Raw genomic sequence first — 22,579 nt, 5'->3', positions numbered from 1 at the left:
CACAACTGCATGCATGCAACTCCTGAGAGAGATCCTGCGGCGTTGTATCTGGTGGAATTTCTAACCACCACTTGTATATACCACCCTAACCTTCAACCCCTTAAAACCAAAACAACGATCTATCTACCCGTATATATTAATACCTTGCCTATTTATGTACGTATATATATTATAAAAACCTGTTATTTTGTGAGGCATAAATCATTACGCATATCATATAGAACCTACTATGTAAAACTTTATTAACTCAATTCGTGTTATTATTAGGTCAGTGAATAAATTTTAAAACATTTTCCATATGTAATTTAAACAAAAAATATCGAAAAAATTGCGGGAAACACGAAATTTATTTTTAATTACACAGAAAATTACTTTTAAATAGGTGTTTTATACAACTATTTTTTTTTAAATGTAATTTAATCCATTTGATAATTTGATAATATTCAATAGTTATTTATTTTAATTATTCAATAGAATTTATTTTAATTATGGTCACACTATACCTTAATTATCCAGTTACTTGTAATTAAAAACGGTTCTTTTAATCCTCATATATTTTTCTATATGGGAAAAAACGATTATACAAATAATATTTCGAAGTTTTAACTACCTTCCACGTAAGTATATGTGCTTTGAAGGTAAATACTCAAAATTTCAAATTTGTTTTAGTAAAACAAAAAATCTGATGTGGACACCACATAACTTCCTTGTATACCTATTCAATTACATATACATATTTTTTTAAATGTAAAGTACATAAAATTTTATTTCACTAATAGCTTCTGATTTTTTCATATATATTTTTTTTAATGTTATTATTATTGAAGTATTATTTATTGATTTTCTTTTACAAAGGGAGGTTAATAATTGCTAACAAATCAGTATATTTAAATTAAAAAAAAGTTAAAAAAAAAACGAAATGAAGACGGATACGAACCGATGTGCCTTCACCTTGTAAGACCCAAATATTTCATTAATTAAAATTTTATTTGGCTGTAACTCTGGAACCAATGAAAATAAGTAGCACTTATGGTAAATCGTTGAAATGATCTCAATGAGGGCTTATTACTACAGTTAAGGAAAAGTCCAAAATCCAAATTTCTTGGATTTTGGGTTTTTTTGGACACTTTTGGTTCAGTCGATTGCAATCAAAAGGAGAGGTGCACAATTACATGTTACAACAGACCTTAATCCTTAATTTCAACATCCTACGGTTAGTAGTTTTTGATTTATGCGCGATAAATACGTACGTACGTACGTACAGACATCACGCCGAAACTTGTCAAAATTTATTACGGATGTTCAAAATTAATATTTCCGTTGAAATCTGAAAAGTGAAATTTTTCGCGATCACAATACTTTCTTTACTTCGTACAAGGAAGTAATAAATAATTGATATAACTACAAAAAAAATGCAACTGATATGTCAAAAAAACAATACAGAAGAAAAAAAAAATATGATAGATCTGCGTCTCGATAAAAATAAGAAAATGAAACCGGAAATATGATAAAAAGTTATTGCTATAGCGCAAGATTTACGGATTTCGCTTATGGTTTTGGTTGGAAATTAAAAATAGAATTTAAAAAGATTTACTTGAATTAAGGTTGCGGTTTTCTAAATATGAAATTAGTTTAAGCACTGAAAAAATATATTTCATAAATTATTCATGCGGAAATCCTAAGAAATATTTAGCTAAGTTACTTATGTCTACTATATGCTATTTTTCTAAACTTTTTCCAAGCGTGTACCTTATTCGTAGAGAAACAAAATATTTAGTTATTTTTATAGATGAACAACTTTCATTGAAATTTCGCGAAGATAACTTTAAAAAAGATTAGTTTTGTTGCTTGTTATTTAATCTTTGTTTTAAATAAAAAGCTGTATTTTTATCGTCAAAAAGTAGACTAGATTATGGATTAATTCGCTGGAAAACGACGTACGATATGAAAATTATTCCCACCACTATCAGAGAAAAGAGAAATTAATAAATAATAAATTTTAAATGAACCTTCAAGGCCAATTTGCCTAAATCTGAATTTTTTCTAGTACAAAATTTGATGTATATATAAAATGTAAACTTATTTTATAAAAGAAATGGATACAAATCGATAATGTTTAATATTTAAAGGTAGTAATTACAGTCTGCATATAATTTACCCGTACTTAAATCAAAATTTATAAAATTTAATAAGTTTTATACTTATTTTACTCCAAATACGTTTTTAAATTATATATTACTACTAAGAAAAAAATTGAAAATGGTTAATGACCTTGTGTAGCAAGAAGAATTTTTCAATAGATTTATTGTATTTCTATATTTATAACTACATTTTTCTTTACATTATTATTATTTGTAATATCATGTAATTAGTTATAAAATTACGCTGTTGAATATTCCTTAATACTACAGTATTTAAATTAATTCTGCTCTACTGTAAATTAGTTTTTATTAACTTTTATTTTTATCATAACAGCAAAATTTAAATTAACTTAATAAGTACAATATATATGTACTAAGTGTATAAAAGATATCTATTTTTCATCCATTTAATTTTGGACTAGAAATTATTTTAGAAGATGTAGGAATTTCTCTCCTACAAAAAACATGGTTCGTTGGTTTGTTTGTTTGTTTGTTTGCTGTATGTGTTCGCATTTTTACTTCCTTGTATGAAGTTAAGGAAGTATAGTGATAGCGAAAAATTACAGTTTTCAGATTTCAACGGAAATATCCATTTTGACCATCCCTGAATTCATTTTATTAATTTCGGCGTGACGTCTGTACGTATGTATGTACGTATCTGGCATAACAGAAAAACGATTAGTCGTAGAAATCTTAGGATTTGTGACTGTAGTAACATCTAGTTGTGCACCTCCCCCTTTTGATTGCAATCGACTGAACCAAAACTGTCCAAAAAAGCCCACAATCCAAAAAAAATTAGATTTTGAACTTTTTATTTTTCTTTTGAACTCTTTTTTCGATTGAGAGCTTTTCAATGATATATCATAAATGGTATTTATTTTCTTTGGTTCAAGAGTTATGGACAAATAAAATTTTAATTAATGAAATATTTGGATCTTACAAGGCACATAGGTTCGAATCACTTCATCTCCTTTTTTAACTTTTTTTTTTTAAATTTAAATATCTTGATTTATTAATAATTATTAACATCTGATTATAAAAAAAATTGCAATAAATAATAATTCAATAATAACAAAAAAAATCAGAAGTTATTAATGAAATAAAATTTTATGTACTTTTCATTTAAAAAAAAAGTGTATGTGTAATTTAATAGGCGTACAAGGAAGTCATGTGGTGTCCACATCAATTTTATTTTAATCTGTGTTTTCCCCGCCCCCTGAAGCCAAATTGGCCACCAAGTATAAACTCAGTTCCAGGGGGGTGTCATTGCCTTAAGCTACCTCGGTAGAAACAAAAATAACTTTTATTTTTATCTTAACAGTAAAATTTAAATTAACTTAATAAGTACAATATATATGTACTAAGTGTATAAAAGATATCTATTTTCATTCCATTTAATGTTCGACTAGAAATTATTTTAGAAGATGTAAGTATTTCTCTCCTATAAAAAAACATGGTTCGTTGGTTTGTTTGTTTGGTTTTATGTGTTCACCGGCTATTCGGGTGTCCCACGCAAATAGCTGGGACAGGGTCTTTATTTGCGTGCCACGCCTCTAATGAGGGGACCCCAATAGGAACCCGTCACCGGGATTCTGGTCTTTACGCCCTGCCTCTAATTAGGAACCCCCACAGAGATCCCCCATCGGGTCTAGGGTCTTACATTCCCTCCCCAAAGGAGCTGCGAAGGAGTCCCCAGCCAATCATTGATAGTGGGATACCGGAGCCACCCACTTCTCCTGGACGAGGCTGTTCCCACACAGACACCTAACAGCGCTAAGTAGGTGCTAGCATCTTATGGCGCAGGTGAAGTCTTACATCTCCGCGCCCCGGATGCATGCCCATACAACCTGCAGGAAGGACACCGAGCCGGCAGTCCTTCCGCACGTGACCAGCCTTGCCACAGGTAAAGCAGTGGCCACTACGAACTGGCCCAGTACAGGAATTGGCTCTATGGCCCGACTTCCAGCAGTCGTCAACTGAGCGCCTCATGACTCTAAAAGTCATCTATCCAACACGGACACGTCCGTCCGTCAGTAATTTGTCCACCAGAATGGGTGGCACGGCCACAGTGACCACCTGCGTCTCACCGAAAGCTGTTTGCATCGACAAAACGTCAATCAACAGTGACTCCCTCGTAACCTTTCGAAGTGCCTTCACGAACTCATCCTGAATAATTAGATCATCCACATCCTTGACAAGGACGTGAACTCTCCTGCCCTCCTCACCGTAGTGATGCCCTCAACCTTCGCGGAAATAACTTACTAATTCGTTCAGCTGCACCAGTATTGACCCGCACCGAGATATAAAGGTCCTATCCCTGCCCCTTACACGTGGAGAGGACCCCGACTTCACCTGGTAATACAGCTCCGTTCACTGAGCGGAGGAGATTGGCGTATCAGATGCAGCGTATCAGATCATCAGCATCAGATGCACAAGACAATTCTTCCCAACCTGTGGACCCAAGTAATCGACTGAGCAACGAAAAAGTTGGTCAATTCGTCCCGAAGGCCTTGAGAAGCACACCACCCTACTGTAACCATCCTTTATAACTCAGGGAACCGACCGACAAACAGTAGAGGCCACCCACAGCCGCCGAATCAATTATGAGGGCGTAATCACTGTGACCGATATCAATCCGTGAACCAATATTGTCCCCGGACAAATCTTGAGTAGAGGATTGAACTACAAGGACTTCACTCGCCGTCAATTTATCCGAACGATTCCCCTAATCCACAGCGCTTTTCGGTAAACCGGGACGTGATTCGGGTGGTCAGCCTCTGCCACCAAATCAATCGTCCAAGCAAAATCCGTGTCTTCTTCGATGCCAGCGGTGTCCTCCACCAGAACTGGGGAGTGGAAAACATCCTCAGGCAAGTCCCAAAGGATCAACCTCTCAAGGTCTTCATAAGCGACACCGTAGTCAATCAGACGACGAATGTCCTAATCAGACCAGGACGCAGAGACCGATCCATTCCCACATTTTGAGTCTGCGAAGATACATCCGTAATGATAAAGTACGTTTGGGTACCCTCTTCCACCATTTCTGGCAGCATAGAGTGCCTCTCCTGGGACTCCACATCAATGTCATTAAGAATATCACGAAACATATCTATTACTCGACTGATGCCATTCGTGTTACGAGAACACCCTTTAATTTCCACTTTTGTGGTCACGGTCAACGAGAGAACTCAACTCTTTAACGTAACGTAAAAGAATCGCTGTGTTATTGGCAAGATATTTCAACTGTCTCTGAAGATCCTAACCAGCACCAACTCTCTGTCCTCCCTCTGGCTCACCCTCCACCATTCGATAGACTATTAGAGAAAAACCACTGGGGGAGAAGAAAAGTCGACTACTACCTTTGGATTTCTTCTTTTTTTAAGCCTCTGGAGTGGAGAAACGTAACTTTCGTTTCCCAGATGTCTTTCGGAGTTCCTGCCCCACTACCATGTCATCATCAGACCTTACTGGAAGAGGCGGGAAATCCTCTTCAAGGCCTCTACTTCTTGCAACGTCAACTGTGGCTAAAGCCGGTAAATCAGCAGCCTGCTAGCCGACCTGTCTTTTTTCATCATCTTTCGGCACCGTTCTAATAATCGCTCCTCGTTGCCGAAGTTCCGTCATCTTCATATCCACTGAACTATCGCTCCAACTGCTATCGGAGGGGACCTCACGCAACAAAACCCGTGAAGCCCCGGACCGTCTGCTCGCAACAGGAGTGAAAACTTCCCTAATTGGAGAGGACGCGGCCCCCGACCGACCCGGTTCGGGTTCGGTCATATTCCGCAACAAAGTTAAAGTTTTTATGAAAATTCGACTTCTTCAAGTCGAATATAAACATACTACGTAAACTAATATTACCAGCTGTGTAACCAAACAAGTCCCTGTTTACCGTGGGTCAAACACAGAATATAAATATTAAATACGTTATTTAAATTAAACAAATCAACGAAACAGAAACAAAACACAAAATCAACGTTGTCTAACGAAAAGGAAGAAAATTTATCGTAATTAAAATTAACGCAACTTGAAGAATAATGCAGAGCCAAAAATAGTTTTTCTTTCTTTCTTTCTATTTCCTGTTTAGCCTCCGGTGATTACCTTTCAGATAATACTTCAGAGGATGAATGAAGATGATATGTATGAGTGTAAATGAAGTGTAGTCTTGTACAGTTTCAGTTCGACATTCCTGAGATGTGTGGTTAATTGAAACCCAACCACCAAAGAACACCGGTATCCACGATTTAGTATTCAAATCCGAGTAAAAATAACTGACTTTACTACGACTTGAACGCTAGAATTCTCGACTTCCAAATCAGCTGATTTGGGAAGACGCGTTCACCACTACACCAACCCGGTGGGTCAGCCAAAAATAGTGTGCCTCAAAAAAAAAAACAAAATAACGCAATAAATAACAAACAAAGTTACTAAAAATAACTCAAAACAACGAAAAACGAATAACAAAACTAAAAAACTATATAAGAAAAACGCAATAATAACAACAGTTACGCAGAGTAAGGAAACCCGACTGCATCTAACAAGAGCAAGACCACATCTCATTTTTATTTTGCATGAAGTTCACGGACGATATATTCTATTGAACGATTTATACTTCTTGATGAACGGTTTATTTAAAATTATATTTGTTTTTTGGGGATAAAAACCACAATTGCATTGTGGCGGACACCACACTGCATCACATTTTTTTGTGTGGTGTCCGTATCAGCACTTCATATTAGGTTATATATTAATTTTGTTTCACGTCACTCAAGTAGATATGTGGTGTAAATGAGAACGTGTCGGATCTGTAACCATGCACACATCTGTTCGAATCCGACTTCACATACATACTTATTCATTAAAAATTAAAAATATTGATTTATTAATTATTAACCTCTGATCGTAAAAAAGTTTTAATTTTAAAATGAAAAGTAAATAAAATTTTATTTCACTAATAACTTCTGATAATTTTTAATATTTTTTTTTTTTATATTGTTTTTATTAAATTATTATTTATTGTTAAAAGATTTTTTTTACAATCAAGGGTTAAACATTTATTAATAAATCAATATATTTAAATTAAAAAAAAAAAAGTCAAAAATATATTTCTATGAATTTGGATTCGAACCGACGTGCCTTCCCTATGCAAGATCGAAATATCTCATTAATTGAAGTTTTATTTGGTTATAACTATGGAACCAATGAAAATAAGTACCACTTATCATACATCGTTGAAAAGCTCTCAACGGAGGGTTATTACTGCAGTCAAGAAAAAAATCGAAAATCCAAATTTATTTAGAGCTCTGACTGTATACATTTTTGACCAGTCGACTGCAATCAAAAGGGGAGGTGGACAACTAGTTGTTACAACAGTCCTAAATAAAAAATTTCAACATCCTAAGGATAATCGTTTTTGAGTTATGCGAGGTACATACGGACGTACAGACGTCATGTCGAAACTAGTAAAAATGTTTTCAGGAGTGGTTAAAATGGACCATCCGTTGAATTCTGAAAACTGAAATTATTCACGATTACAATACTTCGTACAAGAAACTAAAAAGGAAGAAATCAGAGTTAGAGCTGTGTTAAAAAATGATAACTCAAGAAGCAGCTAAAAATGTTCAGCATTTTGAACCTTCGTTGTAAAAGTTTTTGTTGTTAGTACATTAAATTCATGAACGTTATTTAATGGCAAGTGGCAAAAAAATTCAACAAAATCACATACAGAGCGTTTCGTAATGTTCTTCGGAATTTCGAAAATTCAATAACAAAAAATTATTTTACTCATAAGAATAAAAGAAGTACTGTACGAAAGAGCACTTCAAATAGTTTTTTCCACATATACTAGGCAGTTAGTAAACCATCTGCTCGCTACGCGTCGACCATAGAGAAAATGGCTGCCACGGTAAGCGAGAAATCGTTTTGTGTGTTAGAATTTCACTTCTCAAAGTCAGTATGTTCTGTGCAACGTGCGTTTCGGTTAAAATTTCATAAGGAGCCACCAAGTGATAATTCAATTCGTGCATGGTATAAACAATTCAGTGAAACCGGTTGGTTGTGCATGCGAAAATCAACTGGTCGTCCATCAACCTCAGAAGTCAATTTCGAACGTGTGCGTGCAAGTTTCATTCGCAGCCCCTCAAAATCGACTGCGATTTTGCTAATTCTCTGCAGGCAGAGAATTAGGAATTCCGAAAAAAAACAGTGTGGAGAGTTCTCCGTAAACGTTTATTATGCAAACCGTATCATCTTCAACTAATCCAGCGTCTTTCTGATGGAAATAAAACACATAGGCTCGATTTTTGTTTACAGTTACAGGAAAAGAATTTGTTAGATGAAGGTTTTCTAAAAAAGATAATTTTCAGCGATGAAGCTTTTTTCCATATTAGTGGGAAAGTAAACCGTAATAACGGGCGAGTTATTAACGGTAACGAGTAATAACGGGGAACTGAAAACCCACACGCTTATGTGGAACACATTCGGGATTCTCCGAAAGTAAACGTTTTTTGTGCGATCTCTCGTGAGGCTATATGGGCCGTTTTTTTTATGGAAACGACAGTAACTGGCATGATATACCTGGATATGTTACAATTATGGCTTATCCCTTAGCTACTCAACGACTTCATTTTCCAGCAAAATGATTGTCCTGCTAATTTTCATAACGAGGTTCGACAGTACCTTAATACAACATTACCTCGGCGCTGGTTAGGACGTGCATCTCAAGAAGACCAACACATTATGCTGTGGCCACCAAGATCACCAGACCTCACGCCATGTGATTTCTTTCTCTGGGGTTACGTGAAAGATAAGGTGTTTATCCCATCAATGTCGCACAATTTCGCTGAGCGAAAGGATCGCATAATCAATGCAATCAACCCTATCGAAAATGACATGGTAGAACGAGTCTGGCAAGAGCTCGACTTTCGTGTTGATGTGTACCGTGTCATCAGAGGAGCACATATTGAACATTTATAAATTTTATCAAAAACTGTTTGAGTCCCTGCATCACCTTGAACAACTTTAATTTAGTTAACTGAAATACTTTTTTTGTTTTGAGTTTTTGTAACTCCTAAGAAAATTATGAATCCCCCTGTATAATGAAACGTATACTATATAACATTTTCGCGGCGTGCTATTTTTAGTATTTAATATATTTTCTATATATTAAATTTATGAGTTATTTGAACTATGAAATTTTATATTTTAAATGTTATGATTAAAAATAAAGATTTAAAAAATTTTTATAAGATCAGTTTTTTATACTTTTAAATTTTTCAACTAATTTTCTTTTGTGTGAAAATATTTTAATAACTGAACATTAAGATTTAAACATTATTAAGCTATAATAATCCAATATTAAGGAATAATGATTATAAAAACGAAAAAAAAAAATCACATTTACAAACAATACAATGTAACATTCTGTAATGAAATGAAATGTAATATCTTGTTTTAAACAATTTTCCGTTAAAATCAATTGTAAACATATACAACGACAAAAACATAGTAAATTCTTCTTTAAAATGAATTCAAACCTTTCTCCTTTTTTATAGTCGGTTAAAAATTTACTACGTAAAAAATTTAATTAAAAAGTTACAGAAATATACGAAAAAAATTTTTTCGTTTTTTGTTTTTTTCTCCTCTCCCCTGAGCCGGATCCACGGTTAAGCATAACACAACCCACGGGAGTGTTCATATACTCAAAAAGGACTTCCCGCCCACCGGCTATATCCGGGATATTATTAAAGATTTAGAGAGGAAAGATACTTATCTTAAGATTATCACACCATTAGAGCCGGTATATAGGTTTCATAATCTTTTCACCCGTTTCCTGCTCACTTTGAAACAACCACTTCGTAACTTTCCCCTTAATAAAGGGGTTGCCATTACTATTAATTTCTTGGATACCAACTGGAATATGTCTAATACATAAAAAGGGTAGTAAAAAGAACGATATGACTTGATTTCGGTAATCTTATTCCGTGATTATTGTACGTATGGTTTAAACAGTTCATGTATAAATATATTTCGTATATTCTGAAAAAAAGTCGTAATAAATATTCGCTGAAATTCACAAAAGTTAACACGGGTATTTTTTACGGGTTTTATTTATTTAGATAAATAAATAAACACATGAATAAATCTTATTCTCATCGAAACATAAAAAATACATTAGATAGATCATGTCCATATAACATTAAATATATGTAATTATAAATATAAAAACTACTCCCTCGATCTCCGTGGCGAGTGGCAACACCTCGGCCTTTTATCCTTAGGTCCCAGGTTTGAATCCCGGTAAGGCTTAATATCTTTCATGTGCTACAAATTTCCATATTTTTCCAAGTACAAGATTCCATGTAAGCTTCTTTTGTGAATTAATTCATCAGTAGTTCAAAAAAGAAAAAAAATTATAAGATAAAAAATGTGAGGAGTTTGAAAATCATATTAATTATTTAAATACAAATACGTGAAATAATGTTAAGGAAAATACATTAAATATAAAAAATTACGAAAAAGTCATTCATAATTTAAAAGCCGCTATAAAGAATATTAGATATATTTTTATTATAGAATTTTTAGAGATTCTATGAAAAAAAGAAAAGTTAGTTATTCTACCCCATTTCGTACAATGGTTAGTTATGGTTAATTATTGTTTAAAAAATAATTGTGCATTTTTTCATAATAAAATTAAAATTTTAATTTAATTATATTTTTTGGGGATAAAAACCACAATTGCATTGTGGTGGACACCACATTGCATCACATTTTTTGTGTGGTGTCCGTATCAGCATTTTATATTAGGTTATATATTCATTTTGTAACCTATTTTGTTATTTTTTTTTGTTTTTGTAATTTTTGTTTTGTATTTTTTTTTGGTTATACATTAATTTTGTATATATTTTTTTTCTTTTTTAAGTTATTCTTAGCATTATTTATTTCGTTAAGTTATAATGCTTAGTTAGAAAAAAATTGTGTATCGTACTGAGAAGAATAACAAACGTGCATAATTTTATTTGCAGAATATTTTTAGAAGGTGCTAAGGAAGAGGTAAACTTTTTAATTTAAGCATAACTTAAGTAAAAATGCTTTCAGCAAAGATTGATAAAATGAAAAATGAAAGGAAGAAAGAATAGAATGAAGTAGAAGATTACGATGCTTATACTACTATATTCTGAGAATGGGAGATACTATAAAGAAATGAAGAAGATATTCAGCATCAAGAAAAATGGAAGACGTTCAGTTGAAATCTGTGGAAGAAAGATTGACAAAATTACAAACTTATACAGTCTTCTTTGTGTAATTCTTAGAGTTTGTTGAAAATTTTCTTAAAACTAATCACCAAAACACCCAAAAATTAGATTTATTTAACCAGATACATACATACGTACTTCTTTTTTTAATTGATCTACAATATTAAATATAACTAAGGTATTTAGTACCTATGATCTGAATTATATTATCCAAGAAATCAAAGAATAAAATTAAAATTTCGGGGAATTTTTCCGTACATAATCTTAATAGAAAAAGTTAAAATTAAAAAAAAAAAAAAAACATTTGAGCGACTTTCTATATCCAATTGAAAAGTATCTAACTGGTAATAAGGGTGTAAATATTGAAGGAAGGAGGACAGAGTGCGTTAAGTTCGCTGATGACATGGCAGTGTTGGCAGAGATTGAGTATATGATGAATGAAATGTTAAGAAGAATAAATTAAGAAAAAATTTCAAAATTATTTTATAAAGTTTGATTGTGGATGATAAAAATTAATTAATGAAATGAATTATTCATTTTTAATTTTTTAAACAGTTACTACATTGTGTCGGGCGTAGCCTACTCGTGAAGAAAATACTAAATGAACATAAATTATTCAATTAATTTTTTAAGGGTTAATAAAAAATGAACAAAACAATGTACTTACATATATGTTTTAGTGTTGACTAGGGCATTTTAAACGGTATTGTTTACAATATTTATTAATTTTAAATAAATTTCTCATGATCTACAGTTTGTGGCGCGTATAATGTCTAGACGAAAAAATCAATGCACTCTAAATGCGTTGATGTTTACGCTAATGTATAGACCAGCATTTCTGAACCTTCGTTTTTCTGTTTAGCCTCCGGAAATTACCGTTCAGGTATTACTGCTTTAGAGGATGAAATGTATGAGTGTAAATGAAGTGTAGTCTTGTTTTTTTTGTTTTTTTTTTGTCTTCAGTCATTTGACTGGTTTGATTCAGCTCTCCAAGATTCCCTATCTAGTGCTAGTCGTTTCATTTCAGTATACCCTCTACATCCTACATCCCCAACAATTTGTTTTACATACTCCAAACGTGGCCTGCCTACACAATTTTTCCCTTCTACCTGTCCTTCCAATATTAAAGCGACTATTCCAGGATGCCTTAGTATGTGGCCTATAAGTCTGTCTCTTCTTTTAACTATATTTTTCCAAATGGTTCTTTCTTCATCTATTTGCCGCAATACCTCTTCATTTGTCACTTTATCCACCCATCTGATTTTTAACATTCTCCTATAGCACCACATTTCAAAAGCTTCTAATCTTTTCTTCTCAGATACTCCGATTGTCCAAGTTTCACTTCCATATAAAGCGACACTCCAAACATACACTTTCAAAAATCTTTTCCTGAGATTTAAATTAATTTTTGATGTAAACAAATTATATTTCTTACTGTAGTCTTGTACAGTCTCAGTTCGACCATTCCTGAGATGTGTGGTTAATTGAAACCCAACCACCAAAGAATACCGGTATCCACGATCTAGTATTCAATTTTGTATAAAAGTAATTGGCCTTACTAGAATTTGAACGATGGAACTCTTGATTTCCAAATCAGGTAGTTTGAGAAGACGCGTTCACCAGTAGACCAACCCGGTGGGTTTGCATTTCTGAACCTGAGTTTTGCGAAATTAGCGTACAACTTTACACGTAAACAGTAATGAAATAATTCTGTGAGAAAAAAAAATTATTTATTATAATTTTACTTACTATCCAACCTTTTATATACGTCCTTATTGCGACCCTTATTTCCCTGAATAATTTTAATCAATTTTCGATAGACCTGTATATCAGAATTTTCAATTGTTTGCAATTATGTTTTTGCTAAAGTACAAGGTTCTAACGTCATGCATTATCGCAAAGAAGATATAGCTGTGAATCTTTTTCTACCACAAACTTAAATCAAAATTATGACTATTATGTTTTTCTTTAGTGGTCCTAATCGTCAAACACGCAACATCCAAAGTATGTAAAATTTGATACTCGTTTCCAAGAAAAAATTACCAAATTATAGATTCTGTACCCTTACTACATATTTATTCTTCTTAATGTTCAAATAGTCAATCAAATCTTTCTTTCTATTTAACAACAATGATATTCCTTCTAAGCTATTGGTAGATAACAGTTAACAAAATTAATTATGAATGAAAAGTTAGATTTTATGAGTTTACATGGAAAATAATCTAAATAATTTTGGAACATAACTGAACTAAAGAGATAAAAAAATAAAATTACGATTGAAGTAAATAACAGAGATGGAACTTTTAATAATTAATTTAAATTATTAGTTTCTTTATCATTAAACGTTATTATTATCAACAAGTAGTTATTATGTTTTATAATATAAATGAATTATTATATTTTGGATGTATATGTACGTATTTTACGAAAGGTCTGTGTTTGTATATACATAATTTGACATGAACTTTATTGGCAGGGGATTTAAATAATATAATTTTAGTCGGAATACATGACCCTCGTTGTATGTTTAATCTGATCATATACAGACCAAAGGAGGCAACAGAATGATGTGTGAATTAATTAATTACTTCCTCTCCGTGCGAGTATATACATAAGAAATTAAGCTTAAATACTTAAATAGATAGGTGGGTATAGAGGTGTAATAATATCCTATGGGAAACAACTTGTGTCCTTGTCTTTTGTCGACAACTTTAAATCTCATAATATCATTATTTTGGTAATTCAATCATTATTTCTACTAATCTGACACGCATTTTAATATAAATTGAGATTTCATCACAATTTTGTATCCTATTTTGAAGTAAATCAACATATAAATTATAAAATTACAATGAAAATCAACTTATAATTGGTTTATTACTTTTTGGTGAAATTCTATGTACCGACCAGTTAGTTTACATTAGCTATTTTCGACCGCTTCGAATAATTTTATCGGCCCCTTATTGTGATTTCCAAATAGTAAATAAAAGGCAAAATAATATATGAAATAAAAAGTTCTATTTTTATATAAGTAAACTAGATATTTATTAGTGGTATTTAGTTTATTTTTTTTGGATTTTTTAAAATTTTGTTGCTGAAGCACTGTAGATTATAATCACTGAAAATTATACCAACGAAATGCTGGGTTATTCAATTGTACATGAATATGTCATCGATTACTACATGGATAAATTCTTCTAATGATAAATAAGGTTGACTAAAAATAAAAATATAATTTTCAACTGCATAGTAAAAAAAAACAAATAATATATTTTATTTCTGAAGACCCACAATAAAGTGTAGTGGTGCAGGAGATATCACATGAGTCCCAAATAACTCTTCAATACATTATAGGCTCATTTTAAGAATAACAAAATCTCATGCCAGGTTTATTCGAAAAATTTAGGAATAAAATAATTTCCTTTTTCCGTCTTCTCCGAATCGAATATACGATTGCATATGAGATTTTAATGCAAATGTCATTACAATTCAAATGAAATTTCAACGCTACAAGTGAAAATTTTATTTTTTCATAAGACAGAATGGTTTTATAACTAACATCATTACTGTCAGAAAAAGAAACTTTGACTCTGGAATCAAAGAACGGGACATTAAGAATGAAACGCAACACACTTCAACTGATATAAATTTTTTTATGTTCATTTGATTTTTATATTTAAAGATATTAATTTCTAACGTAAAATAATTATGCATTACAAAAATTATGCTTAAAATTATATTTAAAATAAAATATACGTGATATAAAATTTTTTATGTTCATTTAATTTTTATATTTAAAGATATTAATTTCTAACGTAAAATAATTATGCATTACAAAAATTATGCTTAAAATTATATTTAAAATAAAATATACGTGATATAAAATTTTTTATGTTCATTTAATTTTTATATTTAAAGATATTAATTTCTAACGTAAAATAATTATGCATTACAAAAATTATATTTAAAAAAAATTTGTGCGATGGCCGGGAATCGAACCCGGATCAACTGCTTGGAAGGCAACTATGCTCACCATTACACCACCATCGCACCTGATTATTGCGGTAAAGAAGAAGATATTATAAAAGCACAAATAAAGAGAACTACCGTTCAGTTGAGTAACTAGTGAAGTGAAAGGTACAAAGGAAGTCAATGATTTTAATATAATATACATAGAACTACTTTCGCTTCATCTCTAGTCAAGCTATACACAAAGAATTTTTTATGTATTTAATTTTTTTTTTATGAAAGAGTGGCCATCAACTATGATCATTAGACAAGTGGAGATTGATAGCGTATGAAAAGGCCCCCGGCTTCGTATTAAATAGGTCCCGGCTTCGAATCCCAATTTAAATGTTAAACATAAAAAAAATAAAAGCAAATTTTAACATACGTTAACACAGATTATACTTTTTATTACTCTAATGTAGTTTATTGAAATATGTCAAAGTACTGTAATTAGATAACTGATAAATATAGATAATTAGTTAACTAAAAAAAAAAACTTTAGAAGTTTTGAAATACTTTTTAAATTTTTTATTTGAAATTCATTTTCAAATCAAAAATCAATTTTCTCCCTAACTCGACTATTTGTTAACCGATTTAAAAAAAAAAAAAATATCATTTTGTTCAAAATAAATAAAAGGCTTAATATTTTTGCAAAACGTACATTTTGATCAAATTAATATTTATGGAGATATAACGGATTTAAAAATAAACATGGCCGCCATTTTGTAATTTGCGAAGGTATTTAAGTCCTGATTTTTTGCTAATTTTAAAACTTTATTACCAATACGCTTACCAAATATTAATGTGATTCGTCTATCTGAACTTGAGATATAAATTTTTATATAAAAATAACAAAATGGTAGACAGTGGTAGAACGAAGGAGAAATTGCAATTTTTCCTAAGGATATTTTTTATTTAGTTTTACAAGTGGAATCCGAAAAAGTATAGCCAGCCTACATATTTAGAAACATTCTGTATATATATATATATATTATTTTATAAAAAAAAATTGTTTTATATATTTTTATTCTAGCTGATTCAATTTTATTTGATCTTAATTAGATCTTAGTATATTAGAATTAACATAGCCTTGTATTTCAAAGTAATATAATAACTTTTTAAACTAGTTATTTCTTGTTAATGAAATATATTTAACATAAATTCGTCAAAAAAATAATTACGAAAATAAAATGATTAAAGTAATTTGTAATTAAAGTATAAAAAAAATATATAATAATAATAATAATAATAATAAAAAAAAATAAAGATTTTACTGATTTATTGTATATGGTGTTTCTTATTGAATAACTATTAAAGGACTTACCATGTTTGAAAGAAATCATACTACAAGGGAAAGCACTTAAACGCCTATCGTCCCTACAGCTATTTTACTTCCTAAAAAAAGGAAAGAAAAAAGTTCTCTCTTAGAACATACTTAAAAATATATTGTTTTTTTTTTTTCATTAATACTATGATAACACGGATTAAAAAATTATCTCTCATAAGTAGTTAATAAGTTACTACGTTAATTAAAGTTTATTTATTCTAAAAAGCTTTTTTTAAAAAAAAATATAAAATTTTGATAATTCATAAATACATATAGTTTTTAACTAAAATTCTCATTATAATAAATGAATTAATTATTAACGACTAAATAATAGTTGTATTACAATCTCAAATCAAAATTACAATCTACAATCAAAATTACAATCTACAATCAAAATTAGTTATTCATGAAATCTGAATAAAAATTAAAAATTAAAAGGTGTAAAAGTACAGTTTCACACCTTTTAATTTTTATTACAATCGTTCCTAATTTTTATATATAAAAATGTTAAGTTCGTTTGTGTACGCTTCAAAAACTCAAAATGTTCTGCACCGATTGATCTCAAACTTTAGGACGATATATAACCCGCATCAAACATTGTTTTCATCTATTTTTAATAAATCCATCTATCTATTTTTAATTTGTACAGTTTTTTAATAAATAAGAGGCTAATAAATCAGATGGAAATGTAAACAAAGGAAAACCAATCGGATCAATGCAAGATGGCCGCTGTCAAACACAACGACCAATCACAAAAAGCCCGTAGGCCGTTGCCAATGTAAACGAAATCACAACTGATTAAGTAACGAATTTCTTTGAATTATATTTAACAGCTAAAACATCTGTATTTTATAAAAAAGAAAAAAAAATGCCACCAGGATGACTTACAGTAAATAAATTAAAACACCCAACTTTCTTATAGCCCAGATAGACTATGCAAACAAAAAAAGTCGAAATAACCAAATACACAGAAAATAATATCCCTACATAATGACCAAAAAATTCTTTGTTAGGTTATTTTTTTACATATATATGACCAAACAATCGTTTTTTGGTCATTTAGCGTTCTTTGCTATGTAAAAGCAAGGACAAAATTCACAAATAGTAACACTGAAACCACAGAAGTAAGTATTCGTTTTTTTTTGTTTTTTCTAACCTCCGAAACCACCGTTATCCATTGCTTCAGATGATGATATGAATGATTGTCATGAAAATGCGTATGAAAATGCCATGCCTGACAGGGATTCCAACTCGGAACCGCCGGATTAAAGTCCGAGACGTTACCACTCGCGCCACGGAGGCCGGCAAACATATTCGTTAGGAGCCGAATAAAAACATGACTTACCAATATTGCGTTGTGTGTCAAACCAATTTTATACGGACTATAATTACTTTTAATACGCGGAAAACTCCTTTGCAATGATTGAACATTAACTTAAACCTCTTCAAAAATTATTCCTTTTGAACTAAGCCACATTTTGATATCATTGTTTTTCTATAACACGGCTGGAATTCTTTTCGTTTAATGATAAGAAGCGTTGTCGAAGCCATAAAGCATAAAGCCATAAAGCAATTATATATTACTATAAATATTATTAAATAATGAAAATATATATATATATATATATATATATATATATGTGTGTATATACACTCGTATATTACATAAATAATTAATATTTGTAACAAATAAGTTAATTTAGTAAATTATGTTTCTACAGTTATTACAAATTTACTTTGCAGTCTAGATAGAGCTATAGCACAGGTATATCTCTAAAAGGTATAGTATTGTAATCGATCCAATTTGGGCGTGTGGTTTTCACCGAATATTGACATTTTGACACCTGAGGAGCCCAAAAAACCGGATGGAAATTTTTCCGATGTTAATATTCGTATGAACGCGCGCGAGCGTGTGTATTCGGTGTTGGCCTCTAAATCACCTTATATCTCCAGAAGTACTGGACCGATTTTGACCAAACTTGGTCAGAATATCTCTATAAATTGGGCATTGATGCCAAAACTTTTAACTTAAAAGGTCAAGAGGTTAAGGTTGAAGAGCAAGGTCACCCTCAGTATCTCGAGATTTCGCCTAATAGGTCATATCTTTCTTACAGACATTTGTTAACAATTTAAAAATAACAATATTTGCAAAATCGTATCCCTACCCCAAAAAATTCTGTAATAGTCGTCTGCTATGTTATGACGTCACATGTGAGCGGTAGAATTAAATAAATTTAAAGTGTAAAAAAGTATCTCGGTCTGGCTGGGTCTCAAACTTGATTGCTCTGTTGACTCGGTACCTGGCGCATTAAGCCTCGCGGCTAGACCAGTCTGGAGACCGTGCAGGCGAAAGTTTGTTCTATGTAAGTTGTGAATTTACATTAGTTTAGTTAGTTTCGATTGACGCCGCTAAATACGTATTAAATACGTAATTAATACGTATACGCGTGCGTTTTATTTAGAATCATTTAATTAAATAAAAAAAGTATTAGATTTAAATAAAATGATAAATATTTTTAATTGTATGTGTAAGCCGTGCATCAGAAACAACTCACAGTTTTCATCATTCTTTTAATTAATTTAAAATAAGTAATTTCGTAAAATTACTTGAATATCTTCCATATAATAGATTTACATACAATAAAATTTAGTCTACATATACCAGTATTTATGAAATGATATATGGTAATATGTTTTTCTCATATTATTATTTACATTATTTTTGTAATTTCCTTGATTTTCGTAAAAATATAAACGTTAAAATTATTATATAAATGTTAAAACAAGGGTCTAAAAACGTTAACATTGACTGAAATAATTTTTATGACAGAAGGGGGGAAAATTTTAGGTTGTTTCTTGAAACAGGGATATTAGACAGTGTCATCGTTGTAGCGGTTGATGGAGTAGAAGAAGTGTTAAGAGGGAGGGACAGGAATAAGAGGGATGAGTGGTATGGGTAAAAGGGTGGTTGTTAGGGAGTTCGGTTGGATGTAGTAAGAAAGAGAGTTAAGGATAAAAAAAAGTAAAAGATAGAACGAGTGGAAAAGAGGAGTGTTTGGCGACAAAAGGCAGTAGACAGACAAGACAGATGAAAGATGAAATCTTTGAGTGGAGTTGCTGCGGGTATTTTTTTTGTTCTAAGTTTCAGCTCAGTAAGCAAACGCAAGCAAGCACAATGCTGTTTCATTCCGGCCAGCTTTTCATGCATTATTAAGAGATGGGGATTAATACGTTCCGTTGCCATGAACTGTACTGAGAGACCCACCCTCCCCTCTATCTTACTACATCCCCCTTTATCCAACTAGTCTGTTTTCTTCACCATAACAGTATACGCCTTCTACACCCCCATCACCATACCACTTTTCAACTCTTCTCTAATAACTGCTGCTATTCTTATTCTCTCTTTAAAAAATATATCTGACTTCCTTTTGCCTTTTTTTTACAAAATAAAAAATTCAGCAGCTTCTTCTTAATGCAATCACTTTAACAATTTAAAAGTTAATGATCATGCTAAACTATTACGTTAAGTGTTTAAAAACAATTAAAATAAAACTTTCGTTTCATAATTTACATAAAATTTACATTAATAATTATATAGTAGTTTAAAATAAAAAGAAAAAATCATCTGTATAAAGCTTAAACATTTTTTTTGGTATCGTTTCCTTTTAATCCTAATACAACAAATATGTGTATACCTGTCTGTATGTTGTTTACAAATGTTTCTACTCAATCCAGAAAATTATTTAATACTTCGAATAAACGCAGCCTATCTGATCTGTATATATATATATATATTAATAAAATATTCTTATAAAATTGTTTTTTTTTTTTTTTTAAATAAAATATTTCAAAAATATTCTATTTTTCATTATATAATTTTAAAAATCTATATATTTGTTTAAAATTAAATATGGAATCGTAATTTCCCAGTTTAAAGTTGAAAATACATTTAAAAATTTGAGAAAAATGTTATTGAATTTTTTCAATATATACACAAAATTTAACAGTTTTATTTATTCACAACAAAAACAGATAAAAACAAGGGTAAAGAGTTGTAAAACTTTTCCGGCTTCTCTTTAACAAATTTTTATTTCAATTATTCCACTGGTTTTTTAAATATTAATGACTTTATTATTTTCATTTAAAATCGCTCATATCAATTATGAAATACAAATAGAAAACGATTTTAATAAACGAGTTTAGAAATCGATTTCTACAGAATGTTCTGACGATGTGTCTCTAGGGCAGCAAATCAATTTTTATCTCATCTAAAAAAATAATAACTCGTCGTAATTATCTCTCATAAGGAAGAATTCCAATTACATTAATTAAAATCAAGCTCAATTTATACGACTATTGTACAAAAAATTCAAAATTCTAAAAACTACTTCCCATTTTTGAATTTTTTCAAAAATTTAATTTTATCAATGACATATACATATAGAAAAAAAAGAAAAATTATATATATATATAATTTTTCTTTTTCGAAGGGCGTCGCTAGCGCCTCCTTTGGCAAGTATGACAACTTGACTGAGAGGCGGCGACGCTACCTCTATAATCTTTAAAGGGTTTTTCGACACCTTTCGTACCTTCAAACTCATTGAATTAAACAAATAAGAGTGATTTTGGATATACAAATTGTGTTTAAGAATATTGAATAAAAATTTAATGTTATCCGCAAAATAGTTTTTCGATTAGCATTCTTGTTCTTTTTTTTGTTTTTTTTTTGTTGTTTTTTTTTTTATTATTATTGAAGTGCATCAAAGTTCCACAGTAAATACTCTAAAAATATGCAAACTTCAGAAGTGGTCCGACCGAGATCAGCTGATCCTGATCTGTTAGGAATTACCTAACTAATTTTCATCAAATTTTCCAAGCATACCTAAATTTAGGAGCCAATTATGCAAAAATGCACAGCGCTTGGAGCCAATTATAGCTCCAATCGCTGTAAAATGGTGGAAAGGTACTTGTTGGCACTCAGCAACCTAGGCGTGGCAGCAAATTGCTGTCTAGACGAAATAAATTTTAATTTATTGATGTCATGTATCTCTCAGTAGCTGACGAGATACAACTACTCATTTTAGTAATGTATGACAAGTGAGTGGTGGGACACGCAACCGGGTGGTGTATGGCACCGCGCTTAGTCCGCTCACCCTGTTAGGTAAGCTCTAGCAGCTATTTAGGATACTGGTCTCTTAACTTTTCTAGGCTCAGTTGCGTTTATGGCACGGACATTCGGTCTTATGCTTTAGGGTGATCGAATGGGGTGGTGGCGGGAGAAGTTGCAGACAAACCAATAACAATTTCAATGAGATTTATGTAGTAGTTTGAAAATTTTTGAGCCTCAAAATTTTATACAATGGTATTTATATATTAAACACATTCCGTCCAGTATTATTCTTGATTTATTTAATATTTACATTGAACACTGTTCACACGTACAGCCACGCTCTTTCAAAACAGAAGAAATTTGTCTCTGAATTCATTTTCAAAATAAGTGATCGTTATTTTTTTACAAAAAAGATTATTTATGAACAAATATGACTTTATAATCCACACTAATTTGTAGATTGAACTTTCATTCGATAATTTGCCTACTACATAAAGTTTCTTTTTCATATCAATATAAGACATTTTTATTAATTCTACATGAAACTCTAGGGACAATTCCATCTTCAACTCTACCCAAAAATTAAATCAAAACACATTCTATCAAGTATTTTCATGATTTACTTAATATTTATGTTGGAAACTAATCACGCATACAACCACATTTTTCAAAACAGAAATTTTTCTCCGACTAATTTTCAAAATTAGTGATCATTCTTCTTTTTTACAAAACAGATTAT

General features: G+C 31.0%; 1 non-coding gene across 1 annotated transcript; it reads right to left on the bottom strand.

Moving 5' to 3' along the window:
* Nucleotides 1-15,373: 15,373 nt before the first annotated feature.
* On the bottom strand, nt 15,374-15,445 carry TRNAG-UCC (transfer RNA glycine (anticodon UCC)). Its single transcript has one exon. It is a non-coding gene; the product is annotated as a tRNA-Gly (tRNA).
* Nucleotides 15,446-22,579: the final 7,134 nt, after the last annotated feature.

This window comes from Lycorma delicatula, chromosome 10, assembly GCF_047948215.1.
Source record: "Lycorma delicatula isolate Av1 chromosome 10, ASM4794821v1, whole genome shotgun sequence".
NCBI classification, from domain to species: Eukaryota; Metazoa; Arthropoda; class Insecta; order Hemiptera; family Fulgoridae; genus Lycorma; species Lycorma delicatula.
The sequence above is the reverse complement of the archived record's forward strand: the minus strand, read 5'-3'. Positions and strand labels throughout refer to the sequence as shown.